The sequence below is a fragment of the Uloborus diversus genome, chromosome 9 (genome assembly GCF_026930045.1).
Source record: "Uloborus diversus isolate 005 chromosome 9, Udiv.v.3.1, whole genome shotgun sequence".
Classification (NCBI taxonomy): domain Eukaryota; kingdom Metazoa; phylum Arthropoda; class Arachnida; order Araneae; family Uloboridae; genus Uloborus; species Uloborus diversus.
In genome coordinates this window covers 71,660,508-71,666,514 of record NC_072739.1, presented here as the reverse complement: position 1 = coordinate 71,666,514, position 6,007 = coordinate 71,660,508, and the positions used below count along the sequence as shown (strand labels likewise).

The window sequence follows — 6,007 nt, the reverse complement described above, 5'->3', positions numbered from 1 at the left end:
TAAACTAGGAGGTGGTGATAGAAGAGCCGGAGTAGTTAGACAGGGACTACAACAAGCTTATCACCTAAAAACTCACAAATAAAATCATATGACTTATGAAACTACGGAGCGGTCAGAAGAGTGGCCCGAAAGTGAGAGCCCCCCTCACCCCATCGCTTTTCGCATTATTTTCAAAATTATGTCAGTTATGTTGGAATGTTTCTTATACACAATTACCTTGAAGACTTAAAAGCACATAAACTTCAGTAGAACACTATCCCCATGTCGTAACACAGGTGAGTTATTTGCCATGTTCTCTCAGAGTGTTTCGCAAGGTTTTGGATATTCGGAGATGCTTCCCGCAAAGCATCTGAGAGAACATGGCGCACACTTCAGCTGTATTTTACGGCAGGGCTTGTGGCTAGGTGGGCACCCACGGAAGGTTCATGGCACAGAATGCGCAATCGACATTTGGGGGGAATGTGTTTTAAAGGGTAGTTTTTACTTTTGGGGGGGAGGGATTTTCGCGATATTTAGGGGGTGCACCCTTGCTCTTAGGGTGGTGGATTGGACACCCCTGGTTACGACATAGATGGCGCTTGTGTTCTACTGATGCTTATGACTCTTAAGACTTAGAGGTAACTGATATAATGTTCAAAAGGGGGTAACGATAGGATTTTCGAACCATTCTGTATATTACGCACCACGCGAGACTCCTCGATTAAACTTTTCTTTTCAACTTATGTTCCTGATTTTAAGTCTCATCAGTAAATAGGTTAAAATTCATTCCCTTCGCATCTGCAGCAAGACCTCAATATAGTAGTGCGCTTAATCCAATGCAATCCATCATCTCGATAGCTCGAATATTCCTTTATCTCTAAGTTTTTATTGAGTCTCCAGCTTTTGAGAAGACTGGAAACTTTTTTTAACTCCAAAGCTTCAACCAGTCCCATAGGCTTCGAGAGTTGATTGTATTACACAGGTTTCAGTTTACATACCTACACATTTTCATGAATGTATGAAAATTCCAGTGAGTTACAAAGCAGACCCTAGGATGCCGGCCCCCGCGTTTAAAGAACTAATAATATGTGCCTCCCCTCTAGAGATTTTTTTTTTTTTCACATTTTTTGACTAATAATTAACGTTGGCGTAATAAACGCATCTGTACACGAGAAAAAGTAAAATATTAATCAAAATGCAAATAAATTTTACTGTGCAAAACTTTGGCTTGTCTAGGTTTTGTTTAGGCAGGAGCTGAGGTCATAAGATGTTTTTATTGTGTCAGCAACCTTAATTAAAGCATCTATTATTACACATGAGCACACACTTCAGGAGAAAAGCGTTATGTTAGCGAATAGAAAGAATTTAGAATTCGAAAATACAGTCGCAAAAGTGTGACATTCACGAGGGAAAAGCGGGAGGCTCCCCCCCAGAAAATTATTTAAATTGTAGTTCTAAAAATGCAGATCATACGATCTCTGAGTGGTAGAAGTTCATGGACTTCTATGAAGGGTTCTAGCACGGGGACTCTTCCTCTTCCTTGGAAGTTTTTCGAAATTGAAGTCCTAAAAATGAAGTTTTAGATACTCTAACTTTTTAAAATTAAACTAATAAAAACGCAATTGTTGGACATTTTTGATGAAGTAGAGAGAAAGAGACAGATTCAAGACTCTTCCAGGAACTTTTTTTCATTGAGATCTAAAAGCGCTACTAAAGGACATTTAGAAAACTTGAGGAGATTCATTTGGGTTTAGAGACTCTCTCACGGAAAGTTTTCGAAATTGAAATTCTAAACAGGAAATTTTAGACGAGCTTGAATGATTTATGCGGAGACAGGATTGGGAGTACTACACCGAAATGTTTCGAAATTAAGTCCAAAAACACAGTTGTAGGTTTATCTTTAATGTCGAAAGGAAATGTTTGAAGTTTTTGCTCCTGACTTTTTTTTTTTTGAAATTAAAGTCCTAAAAACAAATTTTAATCTTTATGTAGAGGGCGATGGTAGGCACAAATCTGGAATTTGTTCAAAATTGAAGCCCTAAAAACGCAATTGAAACCTACTTAAAGTTAGAAAGGGGACTGTATGGGATTCGGAATTTTTCCCCTAATAATTTCAAATTTATCTTAAAAACGTAATTGCATTTCATTTTTGATGACATTAGGGGGAGGGGGTAAGGGTATGGATACTCTCGCACAGAATTTTTTTGGCCCCCTGCTCGCTAACCCCCAATTGCCACCTGTGAAGGCTCAATGCTGCCTGCGTTGAGACAATTGATGATTTTAATGTTTTTAACCACTGGATGTCCGGCCCCTTAAGGTTTAGAGCGGTGAGACAGGGCGGAATGGTTTTGGATGTCCTGTATCCAACAGTACCAGTATTGATATAGTACATTGTCAGTCCGGAGGAGATATAGTTACTGACACAGACGTGCACAGGTTTTACTAGGTCAAAATTTGTAACAAGCAACAAAAATAAGCTAGTTTTTGCTATTTCATGCTTTGTCTGCCAGATATTCCTGCTATGACATGCTTTTTTTTAATGCTAGCCAAATGGCAAGCTATGTACAAGCATATTATGCTTATTTGCTGTTATATGCTTTTTTATGCTAGCTAGCATTGATTGCTATGCAGCTTGCTTGCAGAGTAATAGCATGGCAAGCTATGTCCAATAGGTTGCCCCCTCCCCACCCCAAAAAAAATTTATAATAATAATTAAAAAAAACTAAAGTCGATTTTTCAAGTTGCACTTTCTTATATTTTTTCTTTTAGGTTAAAACCAGTGGTTGGAAAAACTACATTTTTTTTGTAGCGAACTACAACTACAACTACTTTAACACAAATGTAGTTAACTACAACTACAACTACTTTTTTCAAAATGTAACAACTACAAACTACTTTTGAAATGTAGTCGCTACTTCGCTACTTTTCAAAAAATAAATAAATAACATACACATAATACACACCGTTTGCGGATTGAATAAAAAAAATGTTGAGATTGATATATTGGTTCATTTGAACATGGAATATTGCTATAAATTATCTATTCTTTCTTTCCTTAACTGAAACGATTCGTCAATTCAAACATTGTATACCATTTGCAAATATTCCCTGCAAGAAAGGACTTAAATGTGGAAGGAATTCAACTTTCAAATTTTTGATCCTTTCCTGACAGTAAATAGTATTTCATTCAAGAAGTGTAACTCGGCTACTTGAAATTGAGATAAATCTAGTCATAATTTGATTTAAATTTTACATAGACATACATATACATAAAATTTATTTAGATGATGAAAAGCATCATCTTTTAAACAAAAGAGAAGAACTTTAATTTTCATTATATGAGTTAATTTTAGAAGAACTTATATTTCGTAGGAATTAATTGCTTTTGAGCTTCAAGCTACGGTTCCGGACCTGGACACATCTCTTTTCTAATGCCCCTGACAAAATAAAATAACGAATTTTTCAATTTTACCGAATAATCTCAAAAACTCAGAACATTTAATAATTGACTTTTAATATGTTAATAAATGAACACCCAATCAGTAAAAAAGAAAAAAAAAAGAAATATGAAAAATACCCCAAACGGTTCTACTAATTATCCGAAACATGTAACATAACTAAAAACTTACTTTACTTCAATGTGCATTTTTTAGCAACAGTGGACTCGGGCTACAACGCAATTCAACTAACACGAAATGTCTATATAGCGAGTTTTACTCGAGAAATGAATTTTGCAGCTCACGCGATTTCCTCACCCGCTATACGAAAATTTTTGGAGCAGAAGCGCAGGGTTTATATCACCCTCTTTCTTGGGTACTAAATATTAGTTTCGTGAATGGAATTTCCCTTTGGCATCACTGAAAGCCAAAATTCCCCGCACCGTAGAGTCGAAACATCAGATTGCTAACGTACAAATCGCCGCTCCGCATTTTTTTTTTTCGAAATATTAAGTTGATGAAACATAATTTCACATAAGCGGGCTGTTTATCTAAAGTTAGAAATGTATCCCTCGCGTAAGTTGAGGTTCGACTGCATGTGCAAATGGCATTGATACCGAAAGCTTTTTGCTTAATGGGCAAAGTTTGCATGAAACGGAATAAATTCGTTTTTTTCTTTCTAAGCCATGCTCTACTCAAGGGGAATATTGGGAAAATGTTAAAGTTTCTATGCCAAACAAACTAATGGCGTCAAACAGATACAACGTATGGCGTCAAACAGATACTACGTATGGCGTCAAAATAATATATCAGAGGTCAGCTCATATTTTTCAAAATTACGAATCTCATTGGTGCAAGTTTTACTCGCGTAATAATTGCACCAGTCAGATTCGTTTGAAAACGCGTTTTTTTTTTTTTTAACTTTATTCAAAAGTAATTTCCAGAAATCGCTACAAACTACTTTTTTTTTTTAGCGAACTACTCGCTACTCTACTTTTTTTTAAAAGTAGTGCGCTACACTACAAACTACTAAAAAATGTAGCTACTACAGTAGCGTCGTTACTTGTAGCGCGCTACTTCCAACCACTGGTTAAAACAATTATAAAAAAAAAATCATATAATTTGAACAACGGTATCCCATGCCGACTTGCTCCCGAAAGTGTTAACCAGCACTGTGTATTAGACCGAATCGGAATTTTCTTTTTCGGAAGTTCGAAACCTATGTTGATAAAACGTTGACTGTATAGCCCTACATGTAGCACAAAAATATTTATCCAAATCAAAAAATATTTACGTGCCCAGCAGAAAGCCTAAAATTTGTGATTTTCTTTAAAAATGATTATATATATATATATATTAATGTAAGGTAAATTTTAAAAAGTTATCAAGCTGGAAAATAGAAGCAGCAGAGTCGACAATTAGCGTTAAATAGCAATTTTTTCTCTCTTGCAATACTTAAGTCTCCCACATGGTATTAAAAATATGTATTTTTTCAACTTTAAGTTATTCTTCATTTTAAATATATTATTTTTTTAGCAATCACGATTGCTTATTGCTTTTATTTGACTGTTTTTTTTGTTTGTTTTTTTTTGACGTCCTATCATTTTATTTTCCCACCGCCACCCTCCGCACCATCACCGTCGACCGGCTCCTCACGATGCTGCTTCTATAGCGAAAGCAGTCTCCAGGTTGCATCCATGTCCTACACACACCCGCATACATACACAACTAATCACACACACGCACACATACACACACAAATACATACACCTACACACAAACACACATACCCCTACACACAAACACACACGCCTACCTGCACACACTCGTGATTGCAAACAAACATAATTTAAATTCAAGATGTCAAAATTCAAATTAATTTTTCTTCTTTTTTTGTTTACCATTCATTTGGAAATGTTGATTTGAAAAGGTGCTTGATAATAATTTGATACTTTATTTAAATGTAGGAGAAAAGGGGGCACATGTGAACACTGTATGTGTTCCAATCTCATCTCTTATGTGGTCCCTTAAAATTTAGAATTCTAATATCTCCTTGAGTTTTAGTAGCACAAATGTCATTTTTGTAAATGTCAGTTTTTTGTGTTAGCATCATTTTTCAATGGATATTAATTTCCCTAAATATAAGTAACAGGACCTGGGGCTTGTCTAAATATTTTGTACTTTTCGACTATTCCCCCCCCCCCCCCCCGCTTCAAACTATCAATATCTTAACACTGCATCTGGTTTTGAACATTTTTGCTAATGGAAGTATGTATCTAGTATTTATAGTTGTGAAAAGAAAGTTCTTTAAGTTTAAACGGGAACACCCTGTATATGCACACTCATGCATACATATCTCTGTTTCCCGCTTTACAGCTGCACAAATGTATAGCTCCATTCGATAGCAGGTACTTTAGAGTATAAAAGACCAATTTACAAGTCTAAACTGTGCCCGGCTCGCTCAGCAGCAGTTTTAAAAAATGAGGGAAGTAAGTAAAAGGCAAAATAATCTGTTCTTAACTACTTATCTTCATTAATTTTTTGCGCCTGTTATGTTGCATTTAAATAAATCTGATAGATAATTCACAGCA

The 6,007-nt window shown here is 35.6% G+C and overlaps 1 protein-coding gene across 1 annotated transcript in view; it reads left to right on the top strand.

Annotated features, from left to right (window-relative positions):
- LOC129229417 (ubiquitin carboxyl-terminal hydrolase MINDY-2-like) overlaps window positions 1–6,007 on the top strand; it is a 111,501-nt gene that overhangs the window by 8,612 nt on the left and 96,882 nt on the right. The gene's annotated exons all lie outside the window — the stretch shown is intronic.